Source organism: Ambystoma mexicanum, chromosome 6p, assembly GCF_040938575.1.
Source record: "Ambystoma mexicanum isolate Mex_15411 chromosome 6p, UKY_AmexF1_1, whole genome shotgun sequence".
Taxonomy (NCBI): Eukaryota; Metazoa; Chordata; class Amphibia; order Caudata; family Ambystomatidae; genus Ambystoma; species Ambystoma mexicanum.
In genome coordinates this window covers 788,638,612-788,654,711 of record NC_090935.1, presented here as the reverse complement: position 1 = coordinate 788,654,711, position 16,100 = coordinate 788,638,612, and the positions used below count along the sequence as shown (strand labels likewise).

Here is a 16,100-nt window from a genome sequence, read left to right as displayed (position 1 = left end):
TAATTTCCAAACTCTACACCTCCCTATTGGGAAGAGGGCACCTAGCCACTCCACGTACAAAAGGACAATGGGGTAAGGACTTGTAACTCGAGGAAAATGCAGAGGTCTGGACACTGATTTAAAGGGCAGGGTGGTCCTTCGCAATTGCAGTTCAATATAAAATGCACAATGGCAGACTGTTAATGTGGTGGCACTTGACCCCTCAGAGTACGGCTAAAACGTACCCAGGGCTAAGCCCGAGCTGCTGGAGGGGCTACACTGTAGCCAGTGACAATTGGCAGCAATGGTGGGGTTGTGTTTAGTGCAACTTTACTGGAAGGAAGTTCTAGGCTGGATGGACGCCATAGATGGTATTCACAGGGACTTTTCACCACTGCTTTTCTTTTATGGGGTCGAAGCAGGGTTATTGTCGTCATACATGCCCAGAAATCTGCTCCTAGCAGCATGTGTATGCCTCACGATACACTGGAAAAGGAGTAATCCCCCACAAAATCTGAATGGTGGGACAAGGCCCAATGAGAGATATGAAATGCAAAGCCTGAAACCAGCATTAATGGAAACCCCCACACATGTGGACATGTAATGGCTCCCTTTCCTAGAATATCATAGAGCAGAGAAGCCTGGAAAGAGAAGAGGGAGCAAGAGAAATGAATATGGAACACAGCCACACACGATGTCAACAGACACAGAATGGCTGTTAGAGCATCCAACCAGGAGATGACCCCGTAGACAAGATCAGACTTTGCACAAAAATTGGTTTTCTTCGTGAAATGTCCTGGCCAAACTGCTTCTTTCAAGCTCAATGTTTAGAACCCTGTTAATATGATGTCTCTACAGAGTGGGGGAGGGGGGACGGAGAGGGAAGAAGCAGGGGGCTCCGATGGATTGAGAGTTGGATCTTCAGAGGTCCAGTGGAACAAAATGCAGACAACAGTAACGTTTTTGATTTGATTAGAACCACAATTTGATTTTCGTTTAGTTTTTCTGGATATCATATGTCAGTGATGTAAAACCTGACACTGAATGTTTGTAAAGCATTATGTTGGTCCTAACTGAATCTTTCATTAATAACAAATCAATTTGCAGTCTTAAACTAGAAGCATGACCGGTTAATAAAGTGATCTCTTTTGCAAGCAAAACGTTATCAGCCTTAGAGATGAAATTTAACAACTGCGAGAAATCACCCCTGGCAACAGACTAGGCATTGGAAAACTACCACCCATTGATCCATTGGAAACATGTAATAGTTGAGATTTCCCACCAAACGCTGCAATAGTTGCATAGTGACTGGATACGAACTGGGAATGTCAAGGATTCATTCCTGGATTTTTTTTATTTCTCTATTTTGTAGAGCACCTTAGGCCCGGCGGCAAACGGGCACTACACAAAACAAACCAGACAAACAGCACAACAAACAAAATAAAAACAAGCTAAAAACAAAAGCAGCAGAGTCAATAAAAGACCAGAAAGCTAAAATACTAAGGTTAAATACTTGTAAAAAAAAAAAAAAAGGCAGGAGCAAATAAATACAAGGTACAAAAAATACAGCCTAAAAAATTTAGAAAAAAAATAAGGTTTTAAAGAAGGGTTACGCTGTAGAAATCGGATATGGTAAAAATAAAAAGAGTCAATGGCACAAGGGTAAGTCGATGTACATTAATGTGTTCAGACATGCAATTTGACTGGGTCTACCCAAAAGAGGGGTAATGAGCGCATGAGGTTCCATTACTGTAGGCCTTCCGCTCATCTTGCAACTAACCAGGCTTGAAAGATTCCAATGAAAGACAACGACATCTAGATTCTTGCTATATGTATATGCTTTACAAACCAAGTGCCTAGTGAAATAAATACTGTAGCGTCTTGCATAGACCGGCAAACACTAAAAGCGCTACACTCTGGAAGAGCACTTTACTTACACTGTTTGCAATAAAACCTCAGCCTTTTAGTTCTTCATTCTAAGGAACAAGTTACTTACCTGACTGTTGTTCTCCAGCATGGGTCTGGCATGGATTCTCATGCTCATGAATATTCCCTGTCGTTCTACTAGTAACCAATCACTGGTCTCTGGGTAACTAGTAACTAAGCTGGGTAGCTAGTAACTAAGCCCCTCCTCTGGCAGCCATCTTCAGATTTGGTAGCAGGTAAAGTGGCAGTAGGACCAATAGAAGAGCCGCAGAGCGGTAGGCAGGAGGGGTTGCATGTGAATCCATGCCAGACCCATGCTGGAGAACAACAGTTACAGGCAAGTAAGTTGTTCCTTCTCCAGCATGGGGTCTGGCATGGATTCACATGCTCAACCACGGGAGGTGGCAAGGATCAACATTAAGCATTTCACCAACTGAACATTAAGCATCTCTTACCTCCTCACCAGGCTCACCTTCAGGCGAACAGGTTGCGCAGCACTGCCTGGCCGACTCTGGACTACTCCCTGGAATACCGGTCGACGCAGTAGAATCTTGTGAAGATGTGCGTCGACCTCCATGTAGCAGCCCTGTAGATGTCCAGCAGGGGCACACCAGACAGGAATGCCGTGGTAGCAGCGATCGCTCTGGTTGAATGGGCTCTCGGACGGCCGGTCAACGGTCCGTTTGCCAACCGGTGACAGTGCATGATGCAGCCGGAGAGCCATCTGGAAATGGAAGCCTTCGAGAGGGCCTTCCCTTGGTTCACAGGTCCAAAGTTCACAAACAGCTGTGATGTCTTCCGAAAACTCTTCGTGCGATCCACTTAGAACTTCAGCGCCCTAGCCACATCCAGCGAGTGCAAAGTCCTCTCAGCCCGCGACGAAGGCGACGGGAAGAAAACAGGTAAAACCAAGAGCTCGTTGAGATGGAAGTCCGACGGCACCTTGGGCATGAAGGAGAGGTGCGTCCTCAGCACCCCCTCGTCTCGTGGAATGTCAGGTATGGAGGTTTACAGGAGAGGGCCTGGATCTCTCCCACTCGTCGTGCGGGTGTTGTTGGTGAAGACCCTTACCACTTTGCCCTTGAGGGACGGGAGGAACGACCTGAGGGCCCAGAACACGGCTCGGAGCTCCAGGACATTGATGTTTAGTGACCTCTCCTCCAGGAGCCAAAGGCTTCTTGCGTGGAGATCTCCGGTGTGCTCCCCCATCCCTCCAGGGAGGCGTCCGTCGTCACCGTCTCCTGATGTGTCGGGGTCTGGAAGTCAATGCCTGCTGCTAGATGCGTGCGAGTGCCCCACCACCGGTTCGCTTGGCAGAAAGTCTCGTTGAGTGAGATCCCGTCTTCGAGGCTGCCCGCCGCTTGCATCCAACGGGCGTCGAGGAACTCCTGCAGTGGTCGCATCCGCAGCCTGCATAGGTGCACAAGGTAGATGCACAAGGACATCATTCCGAGTAGGGACTTGATGGATCTCACTCTGGCCACGTCCATGGTCAATAGACATTGCACCTTGCCCAGGATGCCCTTCGTCCCTTCCTCCGACGTCGAAGCCAATCGCGCCACTGTGTCGAGTCTGGCTCCCAGGAACAGGGCGTCTTGCGACGGTACCAAGTGGGATTTTGCGAAGTTGATTGCGAATCCCAGATCCGTGAGCAGTTGGATGGTCTTCGCTGTGTGATCGATGGCGAGTTCTCTTGACTTTGCTTGGATGAGCCAATCGTCCAGGTAGGGGTAGACGTGGATCCCCTGCAGGCGCAGCCGCGCCACCACTGGTGCTAGTCACTTGGTGAACACCCTGGGCGCTGACTTCAATCCGAAGGGAGGGGCCTTGAACTGATAATGTCGCCCTTGGACCACAAATCGTAGGAATTTTCGATGTCCTTTTAGAATGGGGATGTGGAAGCATGCATCCTTCAAGTCCAGCGACGATAGGAAGTCGCATTCCTTCAGCTGTCCCAGCACGTGCTGGAGGGTGACCATCCAGAATTTCTGGGACTTGATGTACTTCTTTAGACGACGAAGGTCCAGGATGGGTTGCCAACCGCCGGTCTTCTTCCGAACGAGGAAGTACAGCGAGTACACTCCGGAGCCTCTTTAGGATGAGTTCTATGGCTCCCTTTCTTAGCATCGCTCGTACCTCCAGGAGCAGTTGTGGGGTGTGGTTTTCCTTCCTGGCCACGGGTGGAACACGGGGACACCTTCTTTGAAATTCCAGAGTGTGCCCGCAGGCCAGGGCATCTAGCACCCAACTGTCGGTGGAGATGGACTCCCACATGCTGACAAATTTCGGCAGCCGGCCTCCCACCAGGGTGCTCGGGTGGGGGCCCGACGCCACGGCCGGTTCAGTCCTGTTTCCTCACGGCCTTGCCGCCTTGGCCTCCTTGGCAACGATGACGGGATCCTCCGGTCTTGCCGCTTCCTCTGTAGGCTTCCTGCGACGAGACGCGGGCCGATTGGCGGTACGATGAGGAACCGCTGCTGAATCCTTTGGAGGCACCTTGCTTGCCTCCGGAGTTCCGAAAGGACGGCCATCGTTGTTGAAGAACGCCCAAGGCCCGAGCCGTCTCGGTGTCCGCCTTGATGGCCTGCAGTGACTCATCCACTGTCTTGCCGAACAGGTTGTTCCCATCGAAGGGCATGTCCAGAACCCTGGTCTGCACGTCCTGGCGGAAATCGGTGGCCTTGAGCCAACCGCGCAGGCGAAGGCAAACGCTGTTGCTCATCTGGTGAAAACCGGTGTCGGCGATGTCCGTGGCCACCGTAATGGCGTGGTCTGAAGCCACCTCGCCTTCCTGTAGGATTTCCGGGGCCTCAGCCCTCTGATCGTCTGGGAGGAAGTCCAGGAGGGGAGCGATCTTGAACCACAGCTTCCTGTCATAGCGTGCCACATTCGCGAGGGCGTTGGCCGCTTTAATAGTCGTTGGCGCCGACGAGATGTCCCGACGTCCCATGGCGTCCAGCTTCTTCCCCTCGCTGTCCGTACGGACGTGGAAGTTGAGGCCGTTGCCCCACCGATTTCTTCTTGGCCGCCACGGAGACCCCTGAAACCGAGGACGGCTGTGCTCTGAGGCACATAGGGGCGGAATCCGGGACCCGGTACTTCTTCTCGTACCGGTCTCTCTTAGCAGGAGCCGTGGACGGGTTCTTCAGGAGTGCCAGCCCCTCGTCCCAGATGTCGTCCAGTAACGGGACTGAGAGGACAGTCTTCCTCTTGGCCTCCCGTCGTTGGTAGAGGAAGCCCTCCTTCTTCTGTTCTTCGGGGCAGAGCTGGAAGAGCTCAGATGCCCTGACGATCATGGCGTGGAAGGAGCCAATTTTGTCCGGGGGGGGCCCGAGGAGTTGGTGATGGGAAGTCCATTCCGTCATCACCACCGTTGTCGTCCGTTGCCGCCTCGTTCCCGTCTCATCCCTCGGAGGAGGGGATGGGGGTGAAGGCTGGAAGGGGAGAGGAGGATGGACTCGTCTCCGCTTGTTAAGTGGGCTCCCCGACAGTCCAGGCTCCGCTGGGTCGTCGGTGGGGGGTAAGGGTATCCTTGTCCTTATGCCGTACACAGGGCCTGTATAGCCATCAAGATAGCTCCTGCTGTAACGGGACCGAAGGCTGGGGCGTGCGGCCCTCAGTGGCCCTATCTTCCTCGTCAGCTCCCCCGTTGCTCTCTTCGTCGGCCTCCTTCCCGTTGGCCCTGGATTCCTTGGGCTTCTTGACCCGGATCCTTTGGATGCTAGCCAACTCATCCTCAGAGGTGGTATCGTGTCCATTATGGCTACCATGCCCCCCCGCTTCTCTTTCTCCTGCTGGGGTTTCACAGGGGTCTTCTCGATAGGCAGAAGAGAAGATTCCCTCCGGGGTGGCAGGAAAACTCTAGCCCCTGAAGCCGTCTTCACTGAGGAAGCCTCCGTAGGTTTCGCCAGGGCCGCCACGACTCCTTCAATCAAGGCCTTAGCGGGTGAATCAGGGCCTTCACGACCTTGGGTGTGCCAGAGGCCTTCACCTTGGAGGGAGGGTCGCTGCCTCGCTCCCCCTCGGCTGTCTGTCGGGATCGACCAGGGCTTCTCCCGAAGCTTACCCGGGTTCGACTTCCTCTTCAACGAGCCAGAGCGTTGGCTCGTGGTTGATGGCGTAGGTGATAATGTGCCCTGCCTGGCAGCCGAGGAGCCCGACCAATCGGCGCTCCCGGTGCCCGCAGACTCGCAGTGCTTTGCCTTTTGTGGGGCCCCCGTCGCCAGAGTGCCCTCAAAGGTCTTAGAAGACCGCTCGGACTTCTTCCTTTTCTCACCCTCTGCTGGGCTCTTCCCCTCCAGCCGGTTGGTGAGCCGAGTATGACGATCCTTCATTGTCCGTTCAGACATGTTCTTACAAAACGCACAGTCCTTCTCCACACCTCCTCCCATAATCTCACCAGACAGCCTCACCCCATCCTTCAGCTTTAAGAAAATCTCCATCATTTAGACTGAAAAAGTCATACTCTCGCTAAAACCATCTAATTGCAAAGGAGACAACTGCCCAGCCCAAATTATAAAGGATGCAGCCAGAGACTTAGCTGCTTTCATCTCCAAACTCATCAACACCTCATTCAAGCAGAACCTAGTCCCCAACAACCTGAAAAAATCCTGGGAACTCCCACTGCTAAAAAAAAAAAAACCTTAGACCCATGCACCCCTACCAACTACAGACCCATTACCACAGTCCCCTTTCTACTTAAAATCATTGATAGAGTAGCATATCTACAAATATAGGACTACCTAGAAACTAATCACCTTCTAGGATCAAGCCAGTCCGGTTTCCGTCCCCTCCATGGCACAGAAACAGCCTTAATAGACCACAAGACCCAAATTGACGAGTTGAAGGACAATGGGAAATCAGCTTTGCTACTCCTCCTTGACCTATCTGCAGCCTTTGACCTGGTGGATCATGCAGTCTTATGCAACCACCTCAAATCAGCGGCCCATTTTTCAAGTGATGCCATGACCTGGATCCAGTGCTTCCTGGCCAACCGTACAATGAGATTCTTCTCCCCATCTGCAGCTGCCAATCCTATACAAGTCTCCTGCGGCGTACCTCAGGATTCATGTGTGCCTCCTACCCTGTATAACATCTTTACTAAGCCCTTGTTTGACAAGCTAGACAGATTGGGTGTCACATACACCAATTATGCTGATGAGACCCAGATTCTCAATCCCTTTTCGGGTGACTACTTGAAGGACTCGGCCTTAGCAAACAAAATATACCTCCTCATTCAGGCATGGATGGCATCCCACGGCCTCTGCCTAAACGACGACAAAAACGGAGTTAATGATCCTAGTTTCATAGACGATTATTAAAAAAACTCAACCCTTGCTATGCATCCTTCAATATTGATAACAACATTATCAAAGTGATGCTGGTAGTCAAAACTCTAGGCTTTTACCTTGACTCGGCTCTCACCCTTAAGAAGCAAGTCAACTCACTAGCATCCTCAACAGCTTACACTTGCAAGTTGATCCGAGCATGCAGACCATTCCTCTCTGAAACGAGCTTCATCACATTGGCCAATGCACTAATATTATCCAAATTAGATTACTGTAATGCCCTATATACCCAGGATCTAATAAATATATCACCAACAAACTTCAAAGACTCCAAAACAATGCTCTTAGAGCTGCTTTAAACATCCCTAACAGAGAACACATTTCCAGCTACAGAAGAAACGCCCACTGGCTCTAAATCAATGATAGGATCCTCCTTAAAGCACTCTCTCTCATGTCCAAATGCCTAAAGAACATAGCCCCACCTTATCTGGCTGAAAGAATTAACAGGAGAATCACTGCACGTCCCCCGAGATCTGCCAACAATAACACCCTTGTTGTCCATAGATTTAAACGAACCAGAGCGGGCGGCATCAGTTTCCCAGTCATAGCTGCCCAAACCTGGAATACTCTCCCCCATGACCTTAGAACTGACCAACCATACCTGAGCTTCAGACGAAAAATCCTACCATGGATCCGGACCAATGACACCCACTCCCTCCCATAATCGCCTGCCCTCTCGCCATGTCTAACCGCCTGCATACCATGTATGTATGTTACCATGTATGTATATTAACATGTATGTATGCTCCTTCACTGCAAGATGTTACTTCATTATTCTCCTGTAACTAAGCTATAAATCTTGTAATGCTCCCTAAGGGTTTCATTGCGCTATATCAAATAAACAAACACACGTGCGATTTGTCGTCGTGAAGGCAGTAGAGGCACCGAGAGTGCTCATCCTCCTTAAAGATGTTCTGTAGTCCGCATCCAGGGCAGCTCCTGAAAAGCTTGGATCCAACAGACGTCATGCTCCCTTTGTCCTGGGCCATGTCCACGCGGGGTAGGCCTCAAAGATCTTCTGGAATCCTCCGAGAAGTGGAAAACTCGACGAAAAGATGCCCGTGAGGGGCGTTGAAAATTCTGAAAACGGGTCCCCGTTGATCGGAAGTAGAATCGGAGGAGCTTGAGGCTCGATTGACTGAAAATATAAGAGTAAACACTTCGAAAAAACGCAAAATGCAGTAAAAGCTTGAGAGCTGCAGCATGAGGACTCCCAACACTTGAACGTGCGATAAAAGTCTGAAGACGGCTGCCAGAGGAGGGGCTTAGGTAGAGGGCAGTCATTGGCTGGGGGCAGTATGACCCAGAGAGTAGTGATTGGTTACTGGCAGAAAGACAGTTCAGAAACGAAACTGAAACAGATTATTTTTTCTTTACCGAGGATTCCCAGCCTGATGATGGGGAATATTCATGAGCATGTGAATCCATGCCAGACCCGATGCTGGAGAAATGTACATTTTGCACTGCAATATTAAACGTGTATGGTGCAGCCTGGATGTCAGTACCTAGAAAACATCTCACTTACTCCTTCCAAAAAGGGATTGTTACAGTAGCTCACAAGGAGAACAATGTGACCTAACCTTGTGCCTCTGTAAACAGAAAAATAAATGGGGAGATGATAGCGTTTGCCACCTACCATCGCCCATAGACATCTCTTCAGGGACGTGATAAAGCACAGTGCCTGGAGACTGTTCTTGGGTGGTGGAGGTGCACAGTATAAATCAACATAACATTCTCTGTTGGCATCTCTAGCTGAGAATGCAGAGAGGGCTTGCGTCAGCTGAAGTGACATCAGTGAGAGATTCATGCAACAAAACTATAAATTGGGTGAACAAAAATATTAGGATTAGGGGTGTGACAGCTGGACCAGGGCAGGGCATCAGAACCTCTGCCCAATAGGTTTGCATTGGGACTACCAAGAGCAGACAGCCATCCATCACTGCCGATCAAATAAAGAGTTTTGGGGGACTACTGGCAAGAAGGCATAACATTGGCCAGCAGCTTCATTCAGGAGGCTGGCAGGCAAGTAGATCGGAAGAAGACTGTGCTAATAAGGGAAGCAGTCCTAATGAGTCTGTCATGGGACTCACAGGGGCTGTTCCTGCTAAAAGAGCAGGGAACACTCATTAAGTGAGCTGGGTACAGGCTCATGAAGTGATTAATGGCTCAATACATTGCCTAATATTTTAATGTTTTTTGGAAATATATTCTAGCATTTAAAGGTTTACCTGAATGCAATGATTTTCATTTGCATCAGATTTGTTTGCATTTTGAACCTGAGTTTTCTGAGTAGCACTTATCTGAAATAGAAAGTGGTGCTTCCGGTTTCCATTGCTGATGCTTTGGTATTATTGGGGAATGCATTTGCCTTACATATTGAATGCTTTTGCATTAATCTGCATTGTTTATTTGCTGAACAATTGTGAAATGGAGTGTAATGCACACTCCTGGGGTTCATTGATGCTGTGGGTATTTATTAGGTTCCCTAGTAAATGCAACTGCCTTATAAGACATGATAGACAAGGGTGTTTTGGTAATTGACACATTCCCATTCTGAACTTGTCTGGGTGAGCAGCTAAAATTGTGTGTTAATATGAAAGAACTCCTTTTATTTTTTAGCATCTGCTCTGAAGTGGTGAGAAAGTTATGTGCTTAATAATTGTGATTAATATGCTAGGAAATGTTTCAATTGAATTAGAGACGTTTCTTTGACAAGTGGCAATTTTCTTAAATGCTAGGCTGAGTGGTAATTATTATTATAATACAATGTGTTAAAATACAGTGTTAGTAGTCAGCGAATTTTATTGAGTCCATACTAATTTCTTGTTATGCTGCAATGACAAGTTGAAATGCCCTATTATTCTGTTGATGTTATTCTCACTCACTGCACTACACAGTAACTGAGGTACAACATTGCGAGGCTTGCCATAATCGGACAGTGCCCGCCATTCCGGGTTGACTGTGCTTAAGGTGGGCTAGATATCCTGACCCTTGTGAGTAATATGGGATAAAATGCTGACTGGCCTCAAGAACCAATACAATAAATACATTGTTGCTGTACGCATAAAGAGGCTATAGTCACAGGCCAACAGAGACTTCTTTTTGTACCTGTGTCCTAAATTCTATGCTGCAGTTCATTAGAGGGGCTGCCAGAATCCTTCTGTTTCTGAGTTACAGATGGGGGTACCCCCGTACCAGTCGGCATTACTCCGTTATTGGTAATTATTCAAATAGGAAAACAAGAGTCCAAGGTAATTGTTTAGAGGATGAAGAATTCAAAACAATCAATAATATGGAGGCATATCTGGCTTCTCCTCCTAAGGTATATGATGAGAACACCCGTCAAGGAATGCATGTAGTTTATGTGGATAGATTTTCCTACCATGTTAAAGAAATGATGAGAAGGAATTAGTAGCAGATGTTGGGAATGCATGGATGAATAACACACCTGAATCCGCAGGTCGGTTATAAAATTGGTCCCTGGAGTAGTCAGGTGGCGGAACTGATGGCAATATATATAAAGCTGTCCTTACTGCCATAAAACACCAACTCAGAGAAATAGTCATAGTAACCGATTCGGACAATGTCAGAAATTGATTATTTGCGCAATTAGTTAGCTGGGATGCCAGAAATATGATCTGTGCAAATAACAAACATCTGAAACATGGGAAATTAACCCAAACAATACTTTAGTGACAAACAACATGATCCTGTTTTGGAAGAAAACAGAGGGTCCCTCAAAAGTTGAAGGTCTCGATAAAAGTGGAAGTAATTTGGCTGATCAACTCACCAGAAACCATGGTCAAACACTCAGCAACAAATGTATGTTAACCGTTAAATGTCTCTCTACCAAGTGGGTTGACTGTATTCCTGCTCCAAATTGCAAGTGCGAGATAACAACTATGTTATTAATTAACCACATTTTCTAGTTTCCACCTTTTCCAAAAGATTGAGTCCTACTGAGGTAGCCATTTGACCAATGAGGTAATAAATAAAATGTGGGACGTTGTTTGGAGTTAAGTGTACATTTTATAGGCTGCCTGTTCTGCCAATACCATGGCAGCCCGTAACATTTAGGTATCTGGGAATAAACATTTACCACCAGATCGAGACAGAACACAAGCACAACACGGAAAAGGCGATAGAGGGGATTAGGAACAGTATGGTATTTTGGTCCAGACTGCCCCTGACCATGATGGCCTTGCTCAAGATGGTGGTCCTGCCTAGACTTTTGCACTTTTTTATAAACGTCCCGTTTCTGATACCCAGAAGCCTATTCGCGAAACTTCACAGCGTGTTTAGGGGTTTTGTGTGGGGCAGCTCTAGGAACAGGGTGGCTCTGTGGAAGCTCCAGAACCCATGCGACAGGGGAGGGATAGGCCTGCCTAACTTCGAACTCTACTACCTGGCGGGGCAGCTGCAGTACGTGGCCAGGTGGCTTTCGACTGAAGATTCGGCGGAAGCCAGGCTCCTGCGCGAAGATACAGCCCCATACTTTCTGATGGAAGTGGTGTGGTTGGGCAGAGATAAACTGGTGGGCAAGGGGCGGTTACTGAGGTTGGGCTGGGAGATCTGGCACAGGACATGGAAGATTGGGGTGGACTCGGAACCATACTCCCAGCAGGCCCCTTTGGCGGCTCTGTGTGGGAGCGACTCCCAACTACTTGAATCGGTCCGCAGATACTGGGAACAGGTAGGCCTAGCCACCCTCGGGGACATATGGCAGGTAGGGGAGGCGGTGGACTTTCAGCAGCTGCAGGAAGAGACGGGAGTACATGGTGGCCAATATATAACCTACACTAGGCTGGTGAAAAAGACTAGAGAAAGATGGCCGGAGACAGTGCTCGCAGAGGATCCAGACGCCTCCCTGGAAACCATGTATGATGTATCGGAGGGCGGGCACGAAATATCGAGGATATATGAGCTCGTGCGGGCAAGGGCAGGGAAGGAGTTGCTCCAATTGAGACAAGATTGGGAGGAGGAGGAGTTGGGAGGACCCATTACGGATGGGCAGTGGGAACGGGCCCAGAGGTACCATAAAAAGGTGTCCCGTAACGCGAGATTCCAACAGCTTCAGTTGTATTTTACCCACAGGGCTTATTTAACCCCCGGGAAGATAGCAACGTTTGGGGGATCGGCTATACAGCAATGTCCCAGGTGTGGGGAGGTGAACGCGGGACTGCTACACATGTTTTGGGCTTGCCCGGAGTTGCATAGATTTTGGAATGAGGTCAAGACGAAACTAGCTGGTGGGGGGGTAATGCTGGATGTGGAATCGGCCTGGTCATGCTTGCTTGGACTATTCCCTAGACCCCGGCATTTGAAACACATAAGCAAGATGAAGGACCTGGCCTATGTCTTGGCCAAACGTAGGATCGCCATGGGCTGGAAGGCGGCCCATAGACCCAGGGTGGAGTTGTGGTGGACAGACCTCTTGAGATGGGCGGAAGCTGAATCCGTAGTCTGGTTTGAAGCGGTCACCAGGGGGGGGCGAAGAAGAAGTAGGGCCCTTGTTGGCCTGGCGGCAATTGGTGGCCTCGTTGGCAAACCCTCACCAGGGTTACAACGAAACAGAGGACCCGGTTGATGGCAGTCTAGGTAGTGTGCCACCCAGTGATGTTCCCATAAATGATATGTGAGAACTGGCTCTAGTGTAAAGGGGGGGGAGTTGGGGAGTTTGGAAATGTGTTGAAATATGATGCTTTCTATGTTTTGAAACGGTTGTAGTGTGTTGTTTGACCTTAAAAAATAAAATAAAAATATATTTTAAAAAAAAGTGTACATTTTATAATGACTACCACCTGGCATCCAGCAGGGGTGGTGAAGTAATATAAAACTATAGTAGGAATATAAAAGAAGTTTGTTGTGGACTCTGGACAAAGTTGGGACTTACGATTACCACTAGTCATTGATGGCTCCAAGTTCTACACCTACTTCTGCAACTAAAAACCTCCCCTTTTGAACTCATGACCGGTAGGAAAAAGGTCTTGCCTCAACATGTGTTCTACCGAACGCAGGAACAGAAGTCAATCAACACCTCTGCCACTCATGAATACATGGAGAATCTGAGGAAGCATCTCCAACATGATTTTGTCTAGCCTACACTCAGACGAACCTGGAAAAATCTGCAGTAAGTACAAAAGTCCACTATGACTTATGGACATCCAAAAAGTAGTATGACGTATGTGATAGAGTTTATATTTATAACTTCCAAAGGACCCAATCCAAGAAACTAAACTTCCTTGCAAGCTAGAAGAGATCATTTGAGATCATTGATGAGCTATCTTCCATTGCTTACAAAAGAAACATTCCAAAAGGGGAGGAGACAGCGGAAAGCAGAGTCCACGTGAACCAGCTGGAAAGCGTGTCACCCTCAAAATGCTCTTCATTGGATCAAGAAATCGGTTTGTCCTCTAGATTACAAAATTTCTGACCAACGAAAGCAACCTGCGTAAAAAGGTGAGTAGGAACAATTTGAGGGAATTAATGTCTGAATAATGTTTCAAAGATATACTGAAATCACATTAATGATGGGGTAAGATAGGGAATTGTAAAATCGGAAGAATAAAAAATCTTGTTATGTTATACTACACCATCCTTTCTATGCCTCTCTTTTAGTAATTAATTAAACATTCCTTCCAGCCTTTGCAACCAAAGACGGGGAGAATAGGAGGGACCCCAAGGAAAGGTCATCAATCACATGCCCCAATGAAGGAAAACGGAAGAGAAAGATCTGATCCAAGCCTCAAGGTGACAATCCAAGGCAGTCAAAAAAATCCTTTTTGTGGAGTTGATCTGGACCCAATGCCGGAAGAACAAAAGTATATACTTTTTCAAGAAGCTATGATGCTTGAACCTTGATCCTTCTCCTGGAGACATTGTTCTCAGGATCGGTGGACCTGTAGAAGAAAATGCAGCACAGATAGTTTTCTTAGAGTAAACAGACAACAAAAGTCTTTGTGAAAGAGCGAGAGAGGCACCATTCACAAAAGTATGTTTCCTGTTGGATTGCGCATCTCGGTGCCATGATGATAAAGGGTGCCCATGTGAAATGTGAGATACAAATGACTGCGCGTGCAAACGAGAGGCAAATTGTAATTGTTACGAATTAATCCAGAATCTGGCTTGGTAATTTTGTGTCCAGTGCATATTTAAATTGAACTTTTTATCTATATGTAAAAGTTCAAAAAGGCAGCATTTCACAAATTAAAGAAACAAATGCAATTTGTGTATTTATTCAACTATTGCATGATCAGTATGTAAGGACATACAGAAAAATGCACAGGAAAACTGGAGCAGTGCACATATAAAAAAGAGCGTTTTAGCAGGCCTCAAGAACATACATTCAGAGTTTTAGAAGCTAAATGTCCATCGGTCCTAAGCTTACAGAATAAAAATGCAATTGGATATTATAATAAACATTTATTCATCTTTAATGCTTATATTTTGCTGTATATTTGGTTTGGCTAAAATGATGAGAAGTTTAATGTAGAAAAGAGACCTCATCGGAAGTTCCATTGTATTTTTCCACGCAATTCACTGCCTGAACATGTAAACTTGGTATAGACTGGAGTTGACCTAGGATTTACCTCACTAGTTCCCCCAACAGTCCCCCCCCACCAACAGTATCACAATATATGAGGCCACAGTAAGGCCATGATTCATCATATTCAAACTGTTTCTAAAAGCTCAGGCATAAGCATTGCTGGATGCTGGCTAATGAATGGAATACAAAAAGAACTGACACATTCATCAAATCCAGGCCCTTATAAAATTAATTTAGCTAAAAGTCATAGGACCATTACCCAATATTCTGTGCACAGGAAAATAAACTGGCCTTGACATGTAGTCATATCATGAAGGAGAATGTGCATGGGATGTACCAACAGTGACATCTGATGGCTGAAGTCAGCGTTTCTCCACTTCTAATTTGAATAAGAAAGTTACATGTTGTATTTTAACAGCAAAATGATAATTTAATAAAATCATCTATTTATAGAGAACGCTCATACCAACTTAAAACAAATTGCAGTTTGTAGATAAAGCAACAATGTTAAAACCCATATTATCCCTAATGCTGAAAATGCACAGGGAGGAAGGACTATGTGTAATGTGAAAGGGCAATGGAACCTTTTACTAGAGAAGATTACCTCTCCAGTTCAAAATCTGTAGATCTGGAGGTACATTAATAGAAATAAATTGGAAGCTATTTACACGTTAATTGAAACTGCACATATTTATTCTGGGAACACTGCACAAAGAGTGCACAATCCGCAAGGGTATTATTTTCCTAATCCAAACATGTAGGAGCCAGATGTAAGTGTATGCAAGAACAAATTGCATGACCTGCAAATAGCATGTATATTCAGAAGCCCTCATTCATAAAGGGGCACCAACTGATGTGAATATGCGCATATAAATGTAAATTATCCAAGTAACATTTCTCTGATACATATTTTCTTTGTTACTGGAGAAAATCAAGTGTTTTTGGAGAATTTGGCAATGGTTGTACAAACTGGATGATAAGCGGCAATGCCATCACATAGATAGAAGCAACAGAAGTGTATTTAGAATACCTAGTATCTTTTGGAGTACGATATATGCTTTGAATTGATTATGGTAATGAGCGCTAGTGTGTGAATTAGTAAGATCCATGTATGCAGGTAAGCCTTTGTTTTGTTGAACAATTGTTTCTGAGCCTAGAACATTGTGGCGATTTCCTTGGATTACAGCTGGAGACGACCTTCGTTTGAATTGGACTTCAACTCTTTAAATGTAGAGTTTTGAGAAATCACCTTTTCTTTTGCCCAGAATTATGTGACATGAAATAATATGTCCTGTCATCCT

The 16,100-nt window shown here is 46.8% G+C and overlaps 1 protein-coding gene across 1 annotated transcript in view; it reads right to left on the bottom strand.

The window, feature by feature from the left end:
• The window catches only part of LNPEP (leucyl and cystinyl aminopeptidase), a 1,221,122-nt gene that overhangs the window by 736,561 nt on the left and 468,461 nt on the right, over positions 1-16,100 (bottom strand). The gene's annotated exons all lie outside the window — the stretch shown is intronic.